The 14742-nt window shown below is 39.9% G+C and overlaps 1 protein-coding gene across 3 annotated transcripts in view; it reads left to right on the forward strand.

The window, feature by feature from the left end:
- The first annotated feature begins 2615 nt into the window (after positions 1 to 2615).
- The window catches only part of OSBPL8 (oxysterol binding protein like 8), a 228010-nt gene continuing 215883 nt past the window's right edge, over positions 2616 to 14742 (forward strand). For 2 of the 3 annotated variants that reach the window (XM_056574070.1, XM_056574073.1), the window contains exon 1: positions 2616 to 2764. The gene's annotated coding sequence lies outside the window, so the exon portion shown is untranslated. The remainder of the gene's footprint in view (positions 2765 to 14742) is intronic. The other variant, XM_056574071.1, reaches the window with a different exon arrangement.

Consider the following 14742-nt stretch of genomic DNA (forward strand, 5'->3'; position numbering starts at 1 on the left):
TCTCTCTCTCTCGCTCTCTCTCTCTCGCTCTCTCTCTCTCGCTCTCTCTCTCTGAGGCTAAATAATTAGTGTTGCTCGCGAATATTCGCAATTCGAATATTATTCGCGAATATCGCATATTCGCGAATTCGCGAATTTCGCGAATATAGCGCTATATATTCGTAATTACGAATATTCGTTTTTTTTTTATTTATTTATTTTTTTTCTTCACAGTACACATCACAGTGATCACCCCTCTCTGCTTCCAGCTTGTGTGGTGTAAATAAGGCTCTAATACTACTGTGTGAGACTGGCGTGTGAAAATTCGCATGTGCGTAAATTCGCATATGCGAAAATTAATATATGCAAACGTTCGCATATGCGAATTTTCGGGTATGTTAATTTTCGTATATGTTAATTTCCGCATACGCGAATTTTCGCATATACGAAAATAAACCGAGAATATAACGAATATTCGCGAATATATGACGAATATTCGTCCATATATTCGCGAATATTCGCGAATTCGAATATGGCCTATGCCGCTCAACACTATAAATAATGACCTACCTATGAGTGCAAAACAATGTTGCCCATTGAAGTTCCTCTACATACAGTAAAGGGAAAAAAAGTATTTGATCCCTTTTAGAGAGTGTTCCTAATCTTATTTTATTACCTGTATAAAAGACACTTGGAAGCCATAAACCTTGCTGATTGATAGAGGATTAAATACTTATTTCAATGAGTAAAATGCAAATCAATTGCTAATTTATTTGAATTGTGTTTTTCTGGATTTTTTATTGTTATTCTGTCTGTCATTGTTTAAATAAACCGACATTAAAATCATAGACTGATCATTTCTTTGCCAGTGGGCAAACGTACAAAACCAGCAGAGCGTCAAACAGTTTTTAGCTATGTGGGCAAAAGTCACATTTATGCCTGTGGAATTCTGCACTTAACCCTATTGAAACATTTAAATGAAATCCCCCCTTAGGGCACGATAACAGATATACAGCAGTGAATTCACTTGCAGATTTGCCACTGCTGTAGACCCATTGAAGTTAATGGATGGCACCATAATGTTGAAGATACTGTATGTACTGTTAGGGCACGTTCCCACGAGTGGATCCACAGCGTATTTTACGCTGCAGATCTGCCGCTGAAGGACCCCTAAAGGGTGCCTTTAGATGTGCCTGCTCGGTGAGGTAGGCTGAGAGCAGCCGCCATGTGCGAGTATACTGCGCATGCGTGCGGCGACTTGCACATCGCAGCGTGTCTGCTTGTAGAGGCGGATTGCCGCTCCGAGCAGGCACCTGTAAAGGCAGCATACAGTGGTCCTTCAGCGGTGGATCTGCAGCGTAATACATGCTGAGGATCTGCTTTTGTGAATGTACCCTTAGGCTGAATTTACACAGTACTTTGAATTTTCACAAAAACCAGGAGTGGAACCAACACAGAGAAAAACTATAAGGGCCAATTTACACTACAGAATATCCGCCTGATTTGAGACTCCATCTGTAGTGGGCGCCAACTGAATCAGTCAGTGCTAGGACTGATCGAAAATGCACTGTCTCCATAGACAGCAATGCATATTCTGCCGAAAGAATGAACATGAGTCTGTGATCTGGAATTTCTGCTGCGGACATTTCATAGTGTGAATGGTGCCGCAGGGTCCTTAGGCTCAGAAAATACATAGTCTGAATGGGTCCTAATGGAAAGAGTTGAACCTTTATCTGTGTTTTGGACCCACTCCTGGTTTTGGTTAAAAATAAAAAAAAAAGATCAAATTAAAGGGGTACTTTAGAACTTTAAAATGTATCCCCTACCCACAGCACTGGAGATACATGGGCACTGTACTTCTGCAGGAAGTTTTAAAGTACTGAAGTACCCCTTTAAGGCCCATATTACTGGCTAAGAATCCAGCCTTACACAGTGGTACAACCAGTCTTCTGAGACTAAAACACTGACCAGGCCAGTGTTTTCCAACCAAGGTGTTGCAAAACTACAACTCCGGGCATGTCCTGGTTGTCCGGGCATACTGGGAGTTGTAGTTTTGCAACAGCCAGAAGCACTCTGACTGGGAAACACTGCATTGGTTAGGCCATAAATCTTTAGTTGGCTGAGGGCTTGGTCCATGGCCCCCCTCTCCATCATACTATTGTCCTTGTAGTTACAACTGGCACCAAAGGTTCTGCCATGGGACACTTGTTTTTTTGAATTTTTATTTATTTTCTATTTTGCTTTATTTTAGTTTTTTGCATTTATGTTTTTTTTTTTTTTTTTTTTTTACTTTACATATTATACCTGTAAAGGTAAAAAAAAAGACTTTTAGGGGCATGTTAACATTACATTTTCTCTTTATTGCTGATTCCCACTAAAACTGAGGCTGACTTATTTGCCTCAGCTAGTACAGCCTCCTGATGCTCACTGCAGAATCACTGGGACAGAGAGCCTTATGGCTCCTACCGAACTGTGTACTGGGCACTCATTGAATGCCAGGTATACAGATATCGGGAGCTGTTCATTTACTACGCCAGGCTTTGCCAACCACAACATGGTTGCTCAGCACCCGGAGGACGTAGCACGCTCGGCCGCTAGGTGGCAGCAGACCATGCAGTGGGCGTGGCGGTGATGACACTATCACATCGCGCTGCAGAGTGGAGTGTTGCCTGTGCTGGGGCTGGAAGCAGCGAGAAGCCCTGCGTCCTGTATAGCCGCCTGTGCCCAGTGCTCACGGGCATCTGGTCTCTGAGAAGGCTGGCAGTCCTCCATACCCCGGGGCACGGTAAGAGAGCGCTGCTTATAGATGACGGAGGGAGGAGACTGTATACATAGAGTAGTGTGTGGCCGGCTATTACAGTATGGGGAGCTATGGCAGCACATCAGGTGACACTGTGTGAGTGTGTGTATGATACATCATATATATATATATATATATATATATATATATATATATATATATATATATATATAATCCCTCATTGTTATCATACTAGAGTAGACATCATGTCCTGGAGGTTGTGACATACAGTGCTATGTCCTCATCCTAGAGCAGTCGTTCCCAATCAGGGTGCCTCCAGCTGTTGCAAAACTACAACTCACAGGATGCCCAGACAGCCGAAGGCTGTCTGGGCATGCTGAGAGTTGTAGTTTTGCCACAGCCAGATGCACACTGCTTGGGAAACACTGACCTAGAGGTTGCCCCCCCCCCCCAACCCAACCCAATAACTGTTGCAAAACTCGAGCTCCCAACATGATAATCATAGTTTTATAACAGCTGGAGTGGCACAGGTAAAGGGATCACCATAGTAGACAAAACCTTCTGCCAGGGAGAAAATAAGATACCAAAGATATAAAGCACATGTCTCCTAGGGGAGCCAATAGCACCTTGGAAGTACTTGATACAATGTAGGAGGGAGTGATGGAAATATACATAAAGCATGTACCATGAGTATGGGATACATTGTCTTATACTATACATGAAGCATGTACCATAAGTATGGGATACATTGTCTTATACTATACATGAAGCATGTACCATAAGTATGGGATACATTGTCTTATACTATACATGAAGCATGTACCATAAGTATGGGATACATTGTCTTATACTATACATGAAGCATGTACCATAAGTATGGGATACATTGTCTTATACTATACATGAAGCATGTACCATAAGTATGGGATACATTGTCTTATACTATACATAAAGCATGTACTATAAGTATGGGATACATTGTCTTATACTATACATAAAGCATGTACTATAAGTATGGGATACATTGTCTTATACTATACATAAAGCATGTACCATAAGTATGGGATACATTGTCTTATAATATACATGAAGCGTGTACCATAAGTATGGGATACATTGTCTTATACTATACATAAAGCATGTACCATAAGTATGGGATACATTGTCTTATAATATACATGAAGCGTGTACCATAAGTATGGGATACATTGTCTTATAATATACATGAAGCATGTACTATAAGTATGGGATACATTGTCTTATAAAATACATGAAGCATGTACTATAAGTATGGGATACATTGTCTTATACTATACATGAAGCATGTACCATAAGTATGGGATACATTGTCTTATAAAATAAATGAAGCATGTACTATAAGTATGGGATACATTGTCTTATACTATACATGAAGCATGTACTATAAGTATGGGATACATTGTCTTATACTATACATGAAGCGTGTACCATAAGTATGGGATACATTGTCTTATACTATACATGAAGCGTGTACCATAAGTATGGGATACATTGTCTTATACTATACATGAAGCATGTACCATAAGTATGGGATACATTGTCTTATACTATACATAAAGCATGTACCATAATTATGGGATACATTGTCTTATACTATACATGAAGCATGTACCATAAGTATGGGATACATTGTCTTATAATATACATAAAGCATGTACCATAAGTATTGGATACATTGTCTTATACTATACATGAAGCATGTACCATAAGTATGGGATACATTGTCTTATACTATACATGAAGCATGTACCATAAGTATGGGATACATTGTCTTATAATATACATGAAGCGTGTACTATAAGTATGGGATACATTGTCTTATACTATACATGAAGCATGTACCATAAGTATGGGATACATTGTCTTATAAAATACATGAAGCATGTACTATAAGTATGGGATACATTGTCTTATACTATACATGAAGCATGTACCATAAGTATGGGATACATTGTCTTATAAAATACATGAAGCATGTACTATAAGTATGGGATACATTGTCTTATACTATACATGAAGCATGTACCATAAGTATGGGATACATTGTCTTATACTATACATGAAGCGTGTACCATAAGTATGGGATACATTGTCTTATACTATACATGAAGCATGTACCATAAGTATGGGATACATTGTCTTATAAAATACATGAAGCATGTACTATAAGTATGGGATACATTGTCTTATACTATACATGAAGCATGTACTATAAGTATGGGATACATTGTCTTATACTATACATGAAGCGTGTACCATAAGTATGGGATACATTGTCTTATACTATACATGAAGCGTGTACCATAAGTATGGGATACATTGTCTTATATAATATACATGAAGCATGTACTATAAGTATGGGATACATTGTCTTATACTATACATGAAGCATGTACCATAAGTATGGGATACATTGTCTTATACTATACATAAAGCATGTACCATAATTATGGGATACATTGTCTTATACTATACATGAAGCATGTACCATAAGTATGGGATACATTGTCTTATAATATACATAAAGCATGTACCATAAGTATGGGATACATTGTCTTATACTATACATGAAGCATGTACCATAAGTATGGGATACATTGTCTTATACTATACATGAAGCATGTACCATAAGTATGGGATACATTGTCTTATAATATACATGAAGCGTGTACTATAAGTATGGGATACATTGTCTTATACTATACATGAAGCATGTACCATAAGTATGGGATACATTGTCTTATAAAATACATGAAGCATGTACTATAAGTATGGGATACATTGTCTTATACTATACATGAAGCATGTACCATAAGTATGGGATACATTGTCTTATAAAATACATGAAGCATGTACTATAAGTATGGGATACATTGTCTTATACTATACATGAAGCATGTACCATAAGTATGGGATACATTGTCTTATACTATACATGAAGCGTGTACCATAAGTATGGGATACATTGTCTTATATAATATACATGAAGCATGTACTATAAGTATGGGATACATTGTCTTATATAATATACATGAAGCATGTACTATAAGTATGGGATACATTGTCTTATACTATACATGAAGCATGTACCTTAAGTATGGGATACATTGTCTTATACTATACATAAAGCATGTACTATAAGTATGGGATACATTGTCTTATAATATACATGAAGCATGTACCATAAGTATGGGATACATTGTCTTATAAAATACATGAAGCATGTACTATAAGTATGGGATACATTGTCTTATACTATACATGAAGCATGTACCATAAGTATGGGATACATTGTCTTATAAAATACATGAAGCATGTACCATAAGTATGGGATACATTGTCTTATAAAATACATGAAGCATGTACCATAAGTATGGGATACATTGTCTTATACTATACATGAAGCATGTACCATAAGTATGGGATACATTGTCTTATACTATACATGAAGCATGTACCATAAGTATGGGATACATTGTCTTATATAATATACATGAAGCATGTACCATAAGTATGGGATACATTGTCTTGTACTATACATGAAGCATGTATAATGTATGGTAAATCTCTACATCGACTTATAATATATTCATAAAGCATGTACAATGTATGATTAATACAATATACTCTATACATGGGATATTCACCGGCCGCAGTGAAGTCCCAACTCAGCCGGTGATAGGCTGAGCGGCAGTGTGAGAACGCTTCAAGACACAAAATTCTTCACTACACCGGCACCTGCTGCCAGGGCCGAAAACGTCACACTGCCGCTCAGCCTATCGCCGGCCGAGTCTGGACTTCACTGCGGCCGGTGATTGGCTGAGTGCAGTATGACTCGGCGACCACCGGCAACCAGGAAGAGGATCGCGGCGGAGACCGGAGCCGGTTAACGGAGGCGCGAAGGAAGGTATGTACATCTTTATAGTTTTTTACTGCCGGCAGTATGGGGGAAAATTTTTCTATTCTGGAGTTTAACTTTTTGGTGTATGTGAAGAGAGAAATTTCAGAAAATGTGACCTGCACAAAATTTATCAAATGCCCTGAGACCATTTAATACATTTGGTGCTCCTACACATTATCAGCACACAAAATAAAGGTGTAGAAAAATGCTTCACTTACACTACAATGATAAATGCCGGCCATTGTCTTACAAGATACGTGAAGCATGTATAATGTATGGTATACACAATATACTCTATTTTTATACACATAGGCTGGCATTTATCATTGTAGGTGTAAGTGAAGCATTTATCATTATAGGTGTAAGTGAAGCATTTATCATTGTAGGTGTAAGTGAAGCATTTATCATTGTAGGTGTAAGTGAAGCATTTATCATTGTAGGTGTAAGTGAAGCATTTTTCTACACCTTTTTGTGTGCTGGTAATATGTAGGATCAACAAATTTATTAAATGGTCACAGAGCATTTGATGAATTCTGTACAGGTCACATTTTCTCAAATTTCTCTCTTCACATACACCAAAAAGCTAAGTCTGGGCTGGGGTAGTTTTAGAGACACTTCTGTGGCTTTGTGCCTTTTCACAAATAGGCGCAGTTGATAAAACCCTTCCATATCATGTATATTGCCAAAATCAGTGGATTACAACTCAAAATCAGCAGAAATGTGTAAACCAAAAGGCGCAAATAAACCCTGCTTGCTCCTTTTCTAGACAAAAAAAAAAAAACAGACTAAAGGCAATGATAAATGTCAGCCATTGTCTTATAGTATACATGAAGCATGTATAACGTATGGTAAATACAGCATAATCTATATATGGGATGCATTATATTATATAAAGTATAGTAAATACAGCACACTCTATACATGGCATATATCATCTTATATGCGGCTCTGGTGGTGTAGCTGTACAGTTACGATCCATGAAAGGTTACACAAGAGGCAGCACCTTCCATAGCATCCTATTCATCTTCCATATTGGCAGTGGTGATCTGCTCTGAAGACTTTACATGTCTAGTTTCATATATATATATATATATATATATATATATATATATATATATATGTCACGTCCTGAGAAAAAAAGTGTGGGAACTCGCCCAAGATTTCCACTTAAAGGGGTACTAGACATCTTATACCCTATCCGCTGCTGGGGACCACCACGTTCTCCCTGCTGCACCCGGCGTACGTTTAGAGTGTTGTGTGCAGCGCTGGAGGCTCGTGACGGCCCCTCAATGCAAGTCTATGGGAGGGGGCTTGACCCCCGCGATCAGATACTTTGGATAGGGGATACGATGTCTAGGGGCGGAGTACCCCTTTAAGGGCTGGTCCTGCAGGACTACTGCTAATGGGAACTGCATTCCTGCTGTGGAAAAAGTGCAGGAACTCCGTTCCCATGAGTTCCTGCAGGACTTGAGCCCTGTGTGTGTGTGTGTGTGTGTGTGTGTGTTTGTGTATGTATATACATATATATATATTACATATATATATATATATTATATATATATATATATATATATATATATATAATATAGTGAAATACAGTCCTGTCTGTTTATTGGAGGGCTGGAATATCAGTCTCGGGTGAATGGTTAACATGTTATTTATTTCTACGAGAGCTGAAGATCTGTCACTGTGTAACATGGCAGATATCTCATACAGCAGTGTTTCCCAACCAGTGTGCCTCCAACTGTTGCAAAACTGCAACTCCCAGCATGTCCGGACAACCAAAGTCTGAGAGTAAGGGTGCATTCCCATGTGGCATATACGCAGCGTATTTTACGCTGCGCAAAATTTGCGGCAGCAGCGGATAGTACGCTGCGTATTCATTGCTCACTATACACACGGCTTTCCGGCGGCAGCCCTATGCGTGTAGTGAGTTTTGGAGGCAGAGCCGTGTGCCGGCGTGTCTGTGACGCGCGACTCCGCCTCCAAAACTCACTGCACACATAGGGCTGCCGCCGGAAAGCCGTGTGTATAGTGAGCAATGAATACGCAGCGTATTTCCCGCTGCTGCCATAAATTTCGCGCAGCGTGAAATACCCTGCGTATACGCCATGTGGGAACGCACCCTTATAGTTTTGCAATAGCTGGGTGCACACTGGTTGGGATTGATAATAGCTATTACTATATGCTCTATGGCCCAGATTTATCAAACTATGTGAGAGAAAAAGTGGAGAGATTTTCCCACAGCGACCAATCACAGCTCAGCTTTCACTTTACCAGAGCTTGTTATCAGAGCGGTGATTGGTTGCTGTGGGAAAAATCACTATTTTTCTCTCACACATTGATAAATCTGGGTCTATATTTTTTCCAGGCAGTTTATGGCCTTTTTTTTTCCCCTCATAGAACATTTTTTTTTCTGCAAAGAAAAAAAAAAAAAAAAAAACACACACGTAGATATGTGTTGCGTTTTAAGGTGTGTCTTTTTCATTCACATTCTTCTTGAGAAATCCTGGAATCACCTGGTTAAAGAATCTCCTGACTTATAAGGGTAACAACACAATATAAAACCGTATGCACTAAAATACCAGCTTTGTCAGATGTGTCTAAAATACCCGGGGAGATTTCTTCTTTTATTTTTTCAGAGGTCTTTTTAAAAATGAAAGAAGCAATCTGGTTGCTAGGGGCAACTGCACCACTTTTACCTACTACACAGGTTTTGATAAATCTCCCCTGCTATCTTTGTTGTCCATAGCAACCTATAAGAGCTTGGCTTTCGTTCCGCCAGACTGCTGAGCTGTCATTGATTGCTATGGGCAACAAAGACGGTTTTTCTTTTTGGCCTAGTAGTTTAGAAAAACTCTCAATTGGCGGTTTTACCTGTTTTAAACTTACCTTACTACCTATTACTGCTTATACTTGCTGCTGTCCTAACACACCCATCACCTAGACCAGTGTTTTCCAGCTAGGGTGCCTCCAACTGTTGCCAAACTACAACTCCCAGCATGCCCGGACAGCCGAAGGCTGTCCGGGCATGCTGGGAGTTGTAGTTTGGCAACAGCAGAAGCCACCCTGACCTAGACTATGATGAAGTGATACTGCTTGTATGTATTTGGTGCTTTGCTTGCTTGGTGTCGCTAAGAGCACAGCCATAACTTTTTAGCGATGCCTCTCATCTATTTTGATGGACTATATTTGGCAATGGTTCCTCCTTCTGCTAGGGAGCCAGGCAGTCATAAAGGAGCCATCCACGGACTACATATTATGTGACCACTTTGTGTAATGATATTTTGGCAGGACTTAAGAGTGGATCAATGTATTTCTATTGAATAAAAGAGAAAAATTCCATCTGAATATGCGAGAAAGAAAATCAAGTAATAATAAAAATCGTCAAAACAAAAACTGCACAAAAAAAGTCATGTAGATATACCCAAAGTGTGTATTTACACGTACATTGTCTTGCGCATATTTGATGCTGCAGATTTCAATGTAAACTAAATTAGTGAATATAGTTTCAAAAATCCTGGTCATCAAACAGACACAGGATACTGTACATGTGAATAGACCCAGAGGCATAGCTTGTAACTTCTGCAAAATCTGCAACAGGGCCCCATATGCCAATTATAATGCTGGTCTCTAATGGTGAAGATGTGCTTTGTGGCCCCGGTGTGACTGCTACCTCTATAGCTATGCCTCTGGATACACCCTTAGGGTATGTTCTTACATACAGGATCTACTGCATATTTTGTGTAGCTGATTTTGCTACCCATTAACTTTAATAGGTAGCAAAATCAGCTGCAGAAAATATGCAGCAGATCCTGTACGTGTGAACGTACCCTAATTTTACGAATTTTACGCTGCAGATCCGCTGGTGAAGGCCCACTCTATGCTGACTTTACATGTGCTTGCTGGTAGCGGCAATACGCCGCTACCAGCAGGCACTCTGCGATGTGCGAGTCGCAGTACACTCGCACATCGCAGGAGCTCTCTGCCTAGCTCAGAGCAGGGAGAGCGGCCGCCATGTGCGAGTATGCCGCGCACATCGCTGCAGTGTGTCTGCTTGTAGCGGCGTATTGCCGCTACCAGCAAGCACATGTAAAGTCAGCATAGAGTGGGCCTTCCCCAGCGGATCCGTAGCTAAATACGCTGCGAAAATCCGCGTGTGTGAACGTACCCTTAGGGTACGTTCAAACGCGCAGAATTTTTTGCGGGTTTTTCGCTGCGTTTTTGAAAGTGGGCGGGCTCTTCTCGGCTGTCCGCAGCAGATTTTCCGCGGCGGAATTTACTCTGCGGAAAATCAGCCACAGTCCTTACTGACTTCAATGGGACTTGCGGTGGATTTTCCGCAATGTACATTCCGCTGTGGAAAATCTGCTGCGGACAGCCGAGAAGAGCCCGCCCACTTTCAAATACGCAGCGGAATACCCGCTAAAAAATCTGCGCGTGTGAACGTACCCTAAGGGTACGTTCACACGCGCGGATTTTCGCAGCGTATTTGCTTCATGTTTTCTACAGCTGATTTTGCTACCTAGTGAAGTCAATTGTTAGCAAAACCAGCAGCACAAAATATGCAGCAGATCTAGCACATGTGAACGTACCCTAAGGGTACAGTATCCTGTGCATATTTGATGTGCAGGATTTGAAGCTGTGTTCAGTCATTTTGTTTACGTTAAAATATGCATCTTTAAATCCTGTGCATCAAATATGCACAGGATACTGTACTTGTGAATAAACCCTAGGGGTGTATTAACATGTACAGTATCCTATGTCTATTTGATGACCAGCTATATTCACTCATTTAGTTTTACATTGAAATCTGCAGCATCAATAATGCGCAGGATACTGTACATGTGAACACACCCTAAAGTGACTTACAGAATCTCCATACAACACAAGGCACCCTATGGAGCTGGACATCTTCATGCGCTGCCATGTGCATAAACCCTTATGCTAAAGCTAGGACTTTGTATTGCAACATCGCATCTAATGATTGTCAGTAGAGATGAGCGAACTTACAGTAAATTTGATTCGTCACGAACTTCTCGGCTCGGCAGTTGATGACTTTTCCTGCATAAATTAGTTCAGCTTTCAGGTGCTCCCGTGGGCTGGAAAAGGTGGATACATTCCTAGGAGACTCTTTCCTAGGAATGTATCCACCTTTTCCAGCCCACCGAAGCACCGGAAACTGAACTAATTTATGTAGGAAAAGTCATCAACTGCTGAGCCGAGAAGTTCGTGACGAATCGAATTTACTGTAAGTTCGCTCATCTCTAATTGTCAGCATGGTTGTGATGTGACTTGTGACATAATATGACCGAGTCACAACAGTCGCACAAAATCAGTCAAACTTTGATGGATTTTTCGTAGCAGAATGCAACTTTGCCAACGTTTTCCTCAGTGCAGGTCATGTGTGACTTCTCTGTGATTTGGCTTTTATTTATTGATTTTTATTTATTTGTTTTTACAGTCAAGTTCAAATTGTAATAAAGTTGCACAAGTTAGGATGCGACTTGCTGTTGAGCGATACATGTGTCTTGCAGTAAAAGGGTTCAGCTACGGAGAGCCACACATAACTTAATGGGGTACTCCGGTGGAAAACATTTTTTTTTTTTTTTTTTTAAATCAACTGGTGCCAGAAAGTTAAACAGATTTGTAAATGACTTCTATTAAAAACCCTTCCAGTACTTTTTAGCAGCTGTATGCTACAGAGGAAATTAATTTCTTTTTGGTCTTGTCCACAGTGCTCTCTGCTGACTCCTGATGTCCGTATAGGTTTGCTATGGAGATTTTCTCCTGCTCTGGACAGTTCCTGATACGGGCATCAGGTGTCAGCAGAGAGCACTGTGGACAAGACAAAAAAGAAATTCAAAAAGAAAAGAATTTCCTCTGTTGCATACAGCTGCTAAAAAGTACTGGAAGGGTAAAGAATTTTTGATAGAAGTAATTTACAAATCCATGCGTTCAAAAGAGACAGATCGTCTGGCACTGCATACGGTTAGCCTGGGTTGGCTACCACTATATTACAGCAAATAATGATCCGGCTGGAAGCCAAAGTTAGAAGACAGGTGGTGCTCGCTCCGTTATAGCACAAATGGCTTTTACACAAATGATTCTACAAGAATATGCAAAGATAGCACTCACCACAAGTAATTTTTCTTTGCTCTTTATTAGCGTGATGAACCAAAAGAAAGAGCAGGGTGCAGCTGAACTAGCAGCGGGCGGCGCTGCCGCCCGCTGCTAGTTCAGCTGCACCCTGCACTTTCTTTTGGTTCATCACATTAATAAAGAGCAAAGAAAAATTACCTGTGGTGAGTGCTATCTTTGCATATTCTTGTAGAATCATTAATTTACAAATCTGTTAAACTTTCTGGCACCAGTTTATTAGTAAAAAAAAGTTTGCCACCGGAGTACCCCTTTAAGTATCAATGGCCCCTCGTCTTGTTCTCTCTATGTATAGGATTGGGAGATGAGATTTGTATATAGCCAGCAATGATGTGGAGATCACTCCCAGAAGTTAGGTTCTAGTAGTCACGCCTGACACTTTTCTAGCCCTGCACTTGATACACTAGAGCTCTAACCTGTTACTCTATAGATGTGTACGGATACCTGTAAATTTCGTAGTTTGGTAGGTAAAAATGAAGATCCCTCTGCATTGGTGTAAGCGCTAGAAACCCAAGTGGCAGCTGTGAGATGAACAGCTCCTGTGTTACACGTGGGACGCCTCCTCCCTGGGGTTCTTCCATCCATTAGCTCAGGTTGCATACAAGGGGGTATCAGCTGTACAGATGCTTACAGGCTGCTCAGCCCCGTTCACTGTTTATTCCCTACATGTCACGTGCAACATATTTTTTTCAGATGGTAAGAACCTGAAATTGGTTATCTGTGTTTAGTAGAATGGGAACATGGGAACACCTTCCCAAAGGAATATTAGTGAATACATATTATAGTGAATACATGTTATTTCCCTGAAGCCCTATTTTACTTTGGTTGTATGTGAGCCGGTTATGATGTAGCGCAGTGTTTCCCAACCAGTGTACCACCAACTGTTGCAGAACTACAACTACCAGCATGCCCTTGGCTGTCCAGGGATGCTGGTAGTTTTGCAAACACTGGAGCACACTGGTTGGGAAACAGTGATGGGCCACGTGGACACAGTAGATGATTGGAAGTGAAAGCTTGTCAGATTAAAAAGAAATCTCAAATATTTTGACCCCATAAACATTACACACGTTGTGAAGGACACTTTAAACCCCTAAGGACGCAGACAATTTTCAGTTTTGCGTTATCGTTTTTTCCTCCTTGCTTATATTTGTCCACCCACAGAGCCATACGAAGGATTGTTTTTTGCTCTACCAATTGTACATAGTGACACCTTTCACTTTCCCATGAATATACGGCGCAATGAAAAAAATACATATTTGTGGGGGGAAATTGTAAAAAAAACAACCCTTTTATAATATTTATTTTGCATATGGTAATATTTTATCTGTGTGGGTTATATTGACTTTTTATGTTGACTTCATGAATGACTGAAGTATCTTTTAGGTAGGGTTCTCACTGGACTACACTTAAAGGGGTACCCCAGAGGAAAAAATTTTTTTTGAATCAACTGGTGCCAGAAAGTTAGACAGATTTGTAAATTACTTCTATTTAAAAATCTTAAAGGGCTATTCCAGGAAAAAAATGTTTTATATATATATATATATATCAACTGACTCCAGAAAGTTAAACAGATATGCAAATTTCTTCTATTAAAAAATCTTAATCCTTTCAGTACTTATGAGCTTCTGAAGTTAAGGTTGTTCTTTTCTGTCTAAATCCTCTCTGATGACATGTGTCTCCGGAAACACCCAGTTTAGAAGCAAATCCCCATAGCAAACCTCTTCTAAAATGAGCGTTTCCCGAGACAGGTGTCATCAGAGTGGATTTAGACAGAAAAGAACAACCTTAACTTCAGAAGCTCATAAGTACTGAAAGGATTAAGATTTTTTAATAGAAGTAATTTACAAATCTGTTTAACTTTCTGGAGCCAGTTGAGATATATATATATTTATATAAGGTTTTT

Source organism: Hyla sarda, chromosome 4 (assembly GCF_029499605.1).
Source record: "Hyla sarda isolate aHylSar1 chromosome 4, aHylSar1.hap1, whole genome shotgun sequence".
NCBI classification, from domain to species: domain Eukaryota; kingdom Metazoa; phylum Chordata; class Amphibia; order Anura; family Hylidae; genus Hyla; species Hyla sarda.